We start from the raw sequence: 12,706 nt of genomic DNA, 5'->3' as shown, positions 1-12,706 counted from the left end.
AAATTGTTTCCGTGGTCCTAAACAAATGTACATTAAAACAAACAATAACTAAAAGGGAAGTTTCCCTTTACCTTCTCCTTAAAAATACCTCTCTCTCTCTCTCTTCCCCTTCCCTTCTCCCACCTCCCCTACCCCTTCCCCCTCTCTCCTCCTTTACAGTCTTCTGTCCCTGGGGAGTTCTCTATCCTACTGCTTCCCAATATCCAGCACTGCCCATTTGACATACACGCTGTTCCTCAAGCTCTTTCCCCAGATCAGCCAGGGCTGATACTAATAAGTACGGAACCTGGGACCTTTACATCTGCCTCAAAGCCCTACTGTCCACACACACACCCATTTCCTAAAGGACTCTTACCAGGGCTGCCCATTCAGGAAGACCTTTCTTATAATGCAAAGTGCTGTTCTCAAGCCATCACACATTCAACAAGTATTCTGTGTGCACCCAGTCCATACCAAGTACAAACTTAGCATTGTCCTAGAGGCACTGGGTAAACAATCCTGTGTGGAAAAAATCCCCACCTCATGGAGCTTAAAATTTAGGGACAAATACTAATCAAATCACACAAATATTTCACTGCAAACTGAACTATCTGCTCTAAAGGAAAGAAAAAAGGAGCTAAAATTGGGGGAAATGGTCTCATCCAGCAGAGTGGGTTGGTGCTGAGGAGATGACTACCATTTGACCTAGTTCTGAAAGTCTGAGCAGAGAGAACAGCTTATGCCAAGGCCCTGAGGCAGCTGGCAGCATGACCCCTTAAAAGAATCAGGGCACAGACTAAGTTACCATTCATCTCAGTAACCCCAATGCTTCACATAGAGAGTCAGGCAAATAACAGGTGGTATATATGTTCATGTTTGCTAGATAAATAAGTCAGACAACTGGTAAACTATCCAAACCTATGAAGCCACAACAGTGAGTTAACAACACCCCAAGCTGGCACTACCACAGAGTGAAGCAAACTAGAAAAGTTCACTGAAACAGGAAACCAAGGAACCTAGCAGGCATCGCTGAAACAAGATCACAGCAAACAGCAAGAAACCCCAGAAGGGGTAAAAGGCCTTATCCCTGGAGCAAGAAGACATCAAAAATACCAATCTCATAAGGCAAATGAGTGGCTTCTGGTCTAACTTCTAGCTGCTGTCAGTGCAGATGATTTACCCTCTGCCATTGAAGAGGCAGCTCTCCGGGCCAACGAGGATGTGGTGGTCAGTGTTTAGGGGACAAGTTGGGATCGAAGTGATCACATGGGCATTGATTCCACAGTCTCAGAACCTAGTACACTATGCCTAACACATGGTAAGTGTTCAATAAATGTCTGCTGTATTTATTCCTTTCTCCAGCGTCCACTACCACAGTCAGCTATGTCAGACATCTGCTCAGCTCAAACTACGCTGCGTTTAACATCACATGCAACCAAAACAGTCAGTTATCATGAAAAGATACTCAGGAATGACGCAATGCTAGCAGAAGCAGCCAGGTGAGTTGCATTGTGGACTGCTTCTAAGCAATGTGCTCAGTGGTACTATTTCTGCTAAGAGTAATGTAGCAACTCCCCATGGGGTTAAAAAAAAAAAACAAAACACTCCTCTCTTTGTCACACAACCCACCTACTGCCCACATTATATGCATGTAGAGTATCAGATTAATAAACAAATGATACTTAATAATGTATCAACTGCGCTTTTAAAAAAATTATGCCATTCTCTTTGGAGACCAAATCTCCTTTCATACGGAAGGTGCTCCAAAGTATATTGAAAATTATATGCAATTCCATACAAATGTGAATTAATATTTATGAGAGTATGGTATAATTTTTTCCAAATCCATTTTATTTTCATGTAGCATATTAATCAAGGCATTCTCACCGCACCACAGAATAGCTACACAGAGCAAATGGACCCCATGCCGTGACATTAGCTTGTAAGAGACCTGCCGAAGTCTTAGCAGCAGCAAGTACAATCATCTTAGTTCCAATTAATATCGAGATTTTCAACTCTGGAGGGTGTTGGTGGGGGAAAAGAAGGAGAGAAAGGATCAAAGTGTGTGTAAAGGTGGTGGTTTAAGAGGTAAGAAATCAAGAGTCTTTAAAAGGTTTTTTATTATATAAGCAGTTTATATTTCCAAAGATGAGAAATTACCTTTATTCTCTCAAAGATATAATTTTATTTATAAATTGCTGCATAGACACTTTGGTATAATTCTTGAATAAACCAGGCTGCTGTTTATTCTTTCCCTCTGTAAACATTTACTGGCTACTTACCATGTATAAAGTAAAATAATCGTGTAATGTCTCACTGAATGTCTTTGGAGGGAAAATGACAAAAAAATGTCCACTATGAGCGACAAGAATCAAAGACAAAAAGACTGATTATAAATTACTCACCTTACAACATCCTGAAGAGCTATGCACATGATTATATGCGTGTGTATGTGTGCATATATCCATTCACCAACAAACTATGAGCAACTAAATTAAGAATTTCCTGAAAGAAACCTGGGTGGTCTACAAAGCACCGCTACAATGTGGGAACGAAACTGTGTGGTTTATAGAATAAATCTTTACCCTCAACAAATGATGACTTTCAAAGGCCAGTCGGCTCACTTGTCTACCACGATGCAGGCTAGCAATTCCCAGAGAAAATTAGTGTCCATCCAAATGACCTGCAGTGCTTTTGGAAAACAAGGTGACTGTGCCCCATACTTGGCAGAGGAAGCATTTAGCAGACAAACACTGGGAGGGAGAGTAGGGAGGTCGGAAGAATAAGGAAGATGTCTGGAAGAAAATGTTTTAAGGCATTCATTTGACAATCAGGGAAGCAAGCAAGAAAGCCAGCCAGCCAACAACAGAAGGCTGGCTAGGAAGTAAAAAGATTTAGACATATTTGCTGGCAATCGAGGGGGTAAGCACACAAGCCACGCATAACAGATGGGAATAGGTTTCATGAGTAGTTGAAATTATGTGATTTTTAGGTCACTGGCGATGGAGGGGAGGGTCACAGTGGCACACACGAGGAGAGGCTCAGGAGACCGACTATTTCCTTCAACACCCAGGCTTCCACAAAACAGGTGATCTTGCTCTTGACTTTCCCTGCTCTCAAATTATAATCTCTCACCAAAGACTTCTTCTGCCACTCCTGAATTTCAAAATGAGATGGTTCAGTGTTGTGCAGACTAGGGGAGAGCGACAAACTGCAGATGAAGCACTGTCTCAGCGGCGGGGCTGCATTTGCTGATTACAGATGAAGCCAGAGACAATAGAAAATGAGGGCACAATTTGCCTGCCTTGCATGAAATGGGCTTTAGAAAGAGAGTCTCCATCTGATTTTTCCAACCAAACTAATCTGAGAGCAGCCTATCACTTACAAAGCATCTGTGGCATGTGTGTCTGCACAAGCCCATGTGTATGTAATGTGGGAAAGAGGGGTACAGCGGAAACAGCCTCTTCTGTAAGCTATCTGATCTCAGGGACTTGCAAAGAAATAACAAAGAAGCCAGGGGAAGGAAGTAAGAAAAAGCGCCTCGGCCTGTCACCATCAAAGAGCGTTCACGGCTGTGTTCTGTCATTTTGGTTTGTCAAGTCCTTTGTTGGCTTTCTGTATTGCATTTGCACTTATTTTCGAATGGTTTTACGAACACTGATTCCATCTCTTCCCTTAAGTGCCAATGAAGTAAGAGTGTTTATAGCGATTGTAGGAAGTGAAAAACTAGAAAGAAACAAAACACACAGCTCTTTCAAAACTTAACTCTGTCCGGACATGGTGACATTAGCCCCTACTCTAGCCTTCTGAACACACCTTCAGGAACTGAACTTTTTAGTAAGGAGACTGTGTGTGTAGGAATTTACAAAAAAAATAACCAATACAGCATCTAAAAACAATTCCAAATTCATGGGGCACCTGGGTGGCTCAGTCGGCTAAGCGTCCAATCTTGGCTCAGGTCATGATTCCAGGTTCGTGGGTTCAGGCCCCACTTTGGGATCTGTGCTGACAGAGCCTGCTTCAGATTCTATGTCTCCCTCTCTCTCTGCCCCTCCCCTGCTCATACTCTGAGAGAGAGTTCTCCTCTCTCTCTCAAAAATAAACATTTAAAAACTTTTTTTTTGAAATAATTCCTAATTAAAAAAAAAGAAACCTACTCTATACCAGACACTTTGCCACCCATTAGAAATACATAAGAAAGGATCCCTGAACTTAGGCTGTTTAGTGGGGGTGCAGGAGACAAATCAACAAGCTATCACAGGAAAGCAGGTTAGGAGAGGAATAACTAAGGGACCCCACGCTTCCGCCTTTCACACTGCCTTACAGTAACTGTAATCCTGTACTGGCATGAAAACAGAGAAACAGACCGATGGAACACAACAGAGTACGGGAATAGACCCACATATAACTGGACAACTGGTTTTCAGCAAAAACACAAAAACAATTCTGTGGAGAAATGCTGATGGGACAAGTAGTGTGTGTGTGTGTGTGTGTGTGTGTGTGTGTGTACACTCGTATCTATATATGCAAAAAATTTATTTGGATTCAGGGCATCCTGGCTGGCTTGGTTGGTGGAACACGTGACTCTTAACCTCAGGATTCTGAGTTCAAGCCCCACACTGGGTGTGGAGCTTACTTAAAATAATAACGACAACAACAACAACAACAATAATAATTCTGATTCACATCTCAGTCTAATTAGAAAAATTAAGTAAAAATGTGTCATAAACCTAAATGTAAAATCTAGAACTATACAACTTTTTTTTTCTTTTAAATGTTTATTTATTTTAGAAAGAGAGAAAGACAGAGCGTGAGTGGGGCAGGGGCAGAGAAACAGGGAGACACAGAATCCGAAGTGGGCTCCAGACTCTGAGCTGTCAGCACAAAGCCCAACATGCGGCTGGAACTCATGAACTGTGAGATCGTGACCTGAGCTGAAGTTGGACACTCAACCGACTGAGCCACCCAGGTGCCACAAGAACTACACAACTTCTAAAAGAAAACAGAGGGGAAAACTTGTGTGACTTAGGTTAAGCAAAGATTTCTTAGACATGATGCCAAAAGCACAATCCATAAAAGAATAAAGTGATAAATTATACCTCATCAAAAATTAAAACTTCTGCTCTTCAAAAGACACTGTTAAGAAAATGAAGAGACAAATCACAGAATGGAAAACTATCTGCCAAGTATATATATCTGAGAAAAGTTTTGTATCCAAAATATATTTTGGATACAAAATATCCAAAATATCCAATATCTCAAAACTACATAAAAAGCGTGGCACCTGGGTGGCTCAGTCAGTTAAGTGTCCAACTCTTGATTTTGGTTCAGGACATGATCTCATGGTCTTCAGATCAAGCCCCATGTCGGGCTCTGCAGGGAGCCTACTTGAGATTCTCTCTCTCCCTCTCTCTCTCTGGCATTCCCCCACCCATTCTCTCTTTCTCTCTCTCTCTCTCTCTCTCTCTCTCTCTCTCTCTCACACACACACACACACACACACACACACACACACACAAAACAAATAAGTAAACATTTTTTTTAAACCTACATTAAAAGAAAACCAACCCAGTTTTTTAAATGGGTTTTTATTTAAAGATTTGAGCAGTTAACTAAAGAAGACATATGGGTGGCAAGTAAAAGATGTGAAAAGATGCTTAACATCCAGCAGTCATCAGAGAAATGCAAACTAAAACCACAATGAGATGCCACTAGCTACATATCAGAATGGCTAAAACAAAAAACAGTCATCACACCAAGTGCTGGCAAGGATGTGGAGGAACAAACACTAACGGGAAGAGTGAAAAATGGTACTGCCACTTTGGAAAAACAGTTTGGATGCTTCTTTAAAAGCTCAAAGTATACCTACCATACGATCTAACCATTCTATGCCTAGGTATTTTCCCAAAAACATCAAAGCACGTGTCCACAAAAAGATCTGCACGTAAGTGTTCCTATCAGCTTTTTACAGTCTAAAATTGGAAACAACTCAAATGTACATCAACAGGTGAATACACTATGACATAACCATTCAGTGGAATATTACCCAGTAACAAAAAAGTAGCCTCCTGATACATGACAACTTGAATAAATCTCAAAATAATTATGTTCCGTAAAAGAAATGAGTCACAAAAGAATACATTTTGTTCAATTCCATTTAGATAAAATTTTAAAAAATGTGGCTCCCTGGGAGGGAGGGGCAGGAAGAGGTTATAGAGGAACATGAGGAAACATTTGGATGGATAAACCTACTCATGGTCTTGATTACGGCGATACTTTCACAATTATACACAGTATGTCTTATGTAATATCAATAGATACATGTACATGCTTAATATTCACGTGAAAACTTATCAAATTTTATACTTTTAATCCATGCAGTTTACTGGTATGTGAATTGTATCTCAATAAAGCTGTTGAAAAAGAAATGGCAACCCTTGCCATCACACAGCTGGCATATCACCACCACCAATAACTGGATTGCATTCAACATCCATCCAAAGGTCATCTTTCAGATTCCTGAAACAAAGGGATGACCACACTGGAAGGTCTGGCCTTCACCCATAGTGTGGCCATGAAGTTCCCAGTGGAGAAGACTCAGCTGTGGACATTAATGCCTCGTGCCATCTTCACATCATTTTCAGTGACAAGGTGGAGTCCACATTGTGCCTTCTTTCTTCACTTCTATCAGTCAATTAACTCTCAGTCATTCACAGGCTAACCTTTGGTAAAGTCTTCCTAGCTTTCTTTCAAGTACTCTGGTTAGCTGTTTGGCCACAAACTGTCTCATGAACACTTCAATCAAAAAGCAAAGAAAGAAAACATAAATACATTTTTAATGTTCCTACATGTAAAAAAAATTTGAGGCAGCTTATCAAAATATATTTAATACATGATGGCACACAGGACATAAGGGAATCCGAATGGAGAGAGGAAAATGAGTTTAAAAAAAAAAAAAAAAGACCAAGTATAGAAAAATTCAGTATATAAAAACACCTATCAAAGGTACAGTGCCATGGTCAGAAGTGACAAGTAAAAAGGAAAAAATAAAAATAAACAACCCAGCCTCTTGAGAAGCTTTCCTAAATTCAGTTACAGGATGAGATCACAACCACCAGCTTAAGTGAGATTTTTGCACACTCTGTGAATTGAAAATGTCCCAGCAGCCTCTCATTCCCATAGATAATTGAGAGTTGGCTGCTGTTAGACCTTAACACTCTCAAAGTGGTTGAGTCCCTGGCAACTAGATGCTATTGCTTAAAACAGTTTAGGCTCTTAGCCCTGAAGGATTCCTAAAATTGGATTACAGTCCCTCCAGATAATCTGAGAAATACAGCATGACGAAAAGGAAACCTTTAAAAAAAATTTAACTCCTCCATAACAGCAACATTCTGAAAGCTGAGCACAGCATGACTGAGGCAGAAAATCTCATCAGAGAAGGCTTAAGGGCGATAACGTACACAAAGAGTGGGTCCAAAAAGGGGAAGGGAACCACACAACAGAGGAGAGTATAATGGAAGCCAGAAGAGGAAGTAGGCACGCAATCCTCAGGCCTTTCCATGGGCAGGAGCCTGGTTTGCTACCTCAAGAGAGGCAGGCAGAACAACAACAAGCAAATTGTTGTTGGTTTTTTATCCACTCTGGTCACACGCACATTTGAGAGGATGTATAATTTTAATGCTGTATATAATTCTTTTAAATAGGCATTATGCATTTTTTTGACTAGGCATTCCATGCAAAAAATGGGGAAGGGGTTAATTAATGTTCTTGTTGCATGTGACAAAATAATTAAATTAGTAATTGGGGCCTCCCTGAAATACAAACTAAGGTTTGGCTCCACAGGGACGGTGGCTATGACTCCTTCATCATCCCTGAATTCCCTGCAGAGAACACAGTACAAAGCACACAATAGTTGGGTTTCAAACAAATGAATTAGAGAAATGAGGACACCATGAATGTTTCTCTCATTCCACAGGATATCCCACCAGCCTATGAATCCTACTACTCCTCTTGCCAGGTAAAAACTTCCCAACGTATTATTTAATGATGAGACCATCACCATACCCCTATAATAAAAAGGGGTTGAGCAGATGCCTCAAGAGATCACGCAGATGACCTTTTAAGTCCGAGAGAAGACAAAACAACAAAGCGGACCGACTGGGAAAATGTCACGTCCTACATTCCTTTTTGTGGCTTCATATCAAGGCCAAACGACCATTTACCGGGTCTTATTACCTCCTACTTTTAGAAAAGTCAAGTGGTTGATACTATTATCCAGATATTCTATACGAGGACGCTGACTGCCAGTGAAAACTTCTTCATATCCAGATACTGACCCAAAATGGTAATAATGTTCCCAACTTCTCCTCCCCAGGAGGAGTTCCCCTCACACACTACCCCATCTTTATTTTAAATGACCAATGTCTCTAGAAATACTCAGCAATTAGCTTTCTGATTCTGTTGTAGTTATTGTCAGCTGTATGCGTACGGTGGTTACTTCCCAGTCCTGGAGGAGTCCTGGAATCAACAGGTATTCCAGCTTTGGTGTGGGAACATGACCTTCTCGGGGCTTGCATTACCATTATATAGAGAAAAGCAGAGGAGAGGATTACCGGCTAGAAATCCAACTTAAAACACAGATGGGTATCTAGCCCTAGGTGGATCTTTCATTTACTTACAGACAGACACAATGTATCCATTCATTTCTCTTTTCTAGCAAGAGTGAAATGAAATTAACCTCAGAAGAAATAGAAAGCAAAATAAAGATTGGGATTCTAAGCCATGGAAGGGTACTGCCTATTCCTCTCTGCCATGCTATACCAATTCTGATCCTCACTCTTCCCCTACATCTTCCCCAGAAGAGAAAAAACAAATTCCTGGTGGGATACCAGAATCTTAGGGAACACAAGGGGAGACCACTAATATCTAGCTCTGGTTTTATAAGTCAAATCTAAAAGAACAAAATAAAGCAAAAAGTCACATCTGCATTAATAGACAGCAGAGGACACCTCGGTATTTGCTTTAGTTTAGGGCTGGCCATGCTGTCATAGAAGCAGGGGGGTAGCTGGAAGCGGGGAGCGGGAAACCACTTAGAGAGGCCCATTTAGGAAAAAAAAATCACACACGCATGCGTGCGCACACAAAGAAGGCATATTCTGTCCACTCAGCAGACAGGAAACAATTTTATGAAAGGTAATTTAATGTTTAGGACCATTCAGTGACAGGAAAAGCCACTTCTGGCAAAATTCATGTTATGCGGTTCTGAATACAAATACAGTTTCGTACAGCATATCGGGAAGGGTACGTGGATGAGAGACAGTCCCTTTATGGCTCAAGTTTGGTTCAGATAGGTTTCTGGAGAACGATGAAATTCATTATTACTTGAGTAATAATCTGTTCCTTTCTCCCAACTTCCCAGAAACTGTAGTCAACTTCCCATTGGAGATGAGCAGGCATTCCTTCATTTACAGAGAAGTGATCCAGAGAAGCAACATGAACATGTGCACATAACCCTTCCCACACTCCAGTAATAACTGTTACACCCTTTTTCAAACTAATTTTAATTGGCTTCTCAAGGGGCAGGAACCAATCTACTCCAAAATCTATGAATTTAGGGTCCTCCATGGGAAAATCTCTTAGGTTCCATCAACCTCTCTAATGTTATCATCCTGGCAGGCTATTTGAGCACATATAAAATGTTCAACAAATGTAGCTTAGAGTTCACGGATGCAGTTGAGGTTTTTCTCCCACAAAGTATTTTCATTTTCTAAAGGAGGAAGCTGAGGGCTGGTAAAGCCTACTCTCACTCCCTAACACCAGGTCATTATAACCTTATTTGCGTCAGGGTTATGACCTTTTTGTTTGAAGAAAATTTTATATTACAGTTTAGTGTTATCTCATTATACAATCCTTCTCCTCACCTCCACTTCCCCTCCAAATCATAATTGGAGAAAGGCTATACCTCTTATGTCAAATATGTGAACTCTTTCAGAAGTATTCAAATCAGCAATAAAAAAAACCTAGACAGAAATAAAAGCTTTGGCGCTTTCTCTAAAACTGGCAATCTTTACCGTTTTATTTCAGGGGTGAAAAGTGACAGAGAATGACACCTTTCTGACCTTAAAAAAAATACGAAGCTACACAAACATTCCAGACCCTGAATCCCACATGTTCTGCCTGTGTGGGTAAATAAATATTAGTGGATAATGATAACCGCTATAAATACCCACAGGTGCAAAATGTGGGACTCCTGTTTAGCGCATACTGCAAATGCTCTGTCACTAAATAAGACACTTATATGGGTTTCACGGAAAATTTTCCAAGTCTTGGAGCTTGTTCACACAGTTCCAGTCTATGACTCTGCACACACTCCCTCTCTCATCACCCCTGGTCTTCTATTTCCAGTTTTATCCAGAAAGGTTTTCTTTGCTTTAGCATCACATGGGTAAAAATAAAAAAGAACTATTCTGCAGGTATGCACAGAACCTAGGAAAGGGCTTGAGATGGACCCACTGACCTGAGACACAGACTAAATAAACTCCAGCTATTTCTGCAATGAGAAGAAAGAAGACCCTACAATTACAGTTGAAGGAAGAAAACTGTCCTTTCCATGGGCTGTGACACTGACCTGAGAGATGAAGGGTTAGTGTCCATCCGCGTAAGGGAATCAGATGCTAATTCTGAGGCAATTCTGTCATGCAAAGATGGTCAGACTTTTATCCAGCTTCTTGAACAAGCCACATGCTTGTCACTATAAGAAAGCTTCCTATAGATAGATATAGTGATGTTTAGGTACTTATTGGGTCTATCAGATTTGATAATGGAATCAATCTCTTCCTTTAGAAGCTGTGGGTTAATGGCAAAGTTTATTAAACTGCAGGCAGTCATTCAGAAAAGATCAATAGAGACATGATTACAGAGTAACCAGAGGATTAAACATGAGATTTATCACAAAATTAAACTGAATTAAATGTTCTCTGATAGCACTTGAAATGCTGTCGATACCTTTAACTCATAATCTAGGCTTTCTGTGTTTCCCTAATAGGCAATAGGGATGTCTGATTTGAGGAGATGACTGCTATATAAAAAGATAAGCCATGGAGATTTGCTGAAAGCACTGACAGTCTCTTCTGAAAATGTTCCCCCATTTTTACGAAGCAGCATTTAATTTATCTCTAAGAGCTGACCACAGTGAACTCAGCAGAGTTTTGAGTTACTAAGTGCATACCCCACTCGGTCCATCCCTAACACGTGCCTGTACATGCTCACAGGCATATAAGATCATATAAGATCAGTCTGCAGATGACACACTTTAAACAATTTCCTTCTCTTCTCTCACTGCGGTGACACACTGTGGTGTGACGCTGGCCCTTGGGCCCATGAGGAAAAGGAGCTGGAAAACATCTGATTGTAGGAAAATCAACCTTTCCTCATCCCGGGAGGATTTCTTGATGCCACCACAAGCTCAGCAAATTACATTCATAAAGGTGAAATCCCCATCGCAGCCTATGAAAGGGGAGCACAGCTAAACAAACTAGCAACGGCAGATACACTGGGAATCGGTGCAGGAGTCAATATACATGATGGCTGTTAAAACTGACATCAATACCACAGTGAGAGAGAACAGCTCCGCAGGACCTGAAATGATAAAGGCCAGGCCTGCTGTGTGAGCTCAGGAGGGTGTGCGCATGAGCAGATGGGCTGGTAGGGAAATCAGTCTTGGGGCCAAAAACCGAGCCTGTGGTTTTAAGCTATACCTTAGATGGCAGCGTCTTTGAGGGAGACTTCCTCTTTTCCCTTGTCCGGTTGCTATAATATTGTGAGTATATTTCATCCCACAGATGGCATCGCCCTGCCCTGATAAGCAAGCAGCAGGCTCTGGTGATTTCAGCGGTAATCCAATATGGCAGCTCTTTTGTAAAAGGGGGTAGAGCTGGGATGGACACAAGATGCTGAGGCTGATTTTATCATCCCCTTGTCAGCAAACGAGTTTACACCAGAGCAACCACGTTTCTCTCAGCAGTTACCCAACCTTACAACAGTGCCCTGGGTAGTCCCAAACGCTTCTCAATTCCTCAGGGAACACGAAGGCCACCTTGCCTGCTGAAAAAGGGACTCTGCGCCCCACCCTAAAAGCTAAGGCTGCTTTTAAGGACACAAAGCCAACATTTTTATGTTCGGACTCCTTTACTGATAGGGATCCTATCAATTTCTTAACTTATTTCCCACAATAGAAACTTAATTCCAAAGAAACGACAATACTTCACTGTTACCCATTCTCTGCGTTCGTCTCCCATTTCCTCCTTTGTGTCTTTGCTCAACTAGTCCTGACACAAGCAGGTGCTTTGGCGGCAGTGAGATCTGGCCTTGAGCAGTGGTGTTGCCATTTTGTGGCTTTGTGACTTTCAGTGAGTCTCCCAGCCATTTTAAGCCTCCATTTCCACTTGCAGAATACAGGGATAGAGTAAGGAGATAGATTTAAGGATATTTGTGGAAAGTGCCTGGTTATTTTCCAGCATAAAGTAAACAGTAAATAAGTGATAAGCGAGGAATTCCTCTTCCTGACTAATATAGTCAGGTTCTTAGTCATTATAAAGGGAAACTGATAGTCATTATAAAAGCCTATATTTGGCACTGGGGGATTAATGGTGGGATCTGTTCTCCATCTATCCTCAAGACTGTGTTTACAGAGTATCTTTCATTGTACCGAGTAATGTGCTGCGTAGTG

The 12,706-nt window shown here is 41.2% G+C and overlaps 1 protein-coding gene across 6 annotated transcripts in view; it reads right to left on the bottom strand.

Annotated features, from left to right (window-relative positions):
- AUTS2 (activator of transcription and developmental regulator AUTS2) overlaps nucleotides 1-12,706 on the bottom strand; it is a 1,113,014-nt gene that overhangs the window by 839,517 nt on the left and 260,791 nt on the right. The gene's annotated exons all lie outside the window — the stretch shown is intronic.

This window comes from Panthera tigris, chromosome E3 (genome assembly GCF_018350195.1).
Source record: "Panthera tigris isolate Pti1 chromosome E3, P.tigris_Pti1_mat1.1, whole genome shotgun sequence".
NCBI lineage: Eukaryota > Metazoa > Chordata > Mammalia > Carnivora > Felidae > Panthera > Panthera tigris.
Note: the sequence above shows the minus strand (reverse complement) of the source record. Positions and strands in the feature narration are given on the sequence as shown.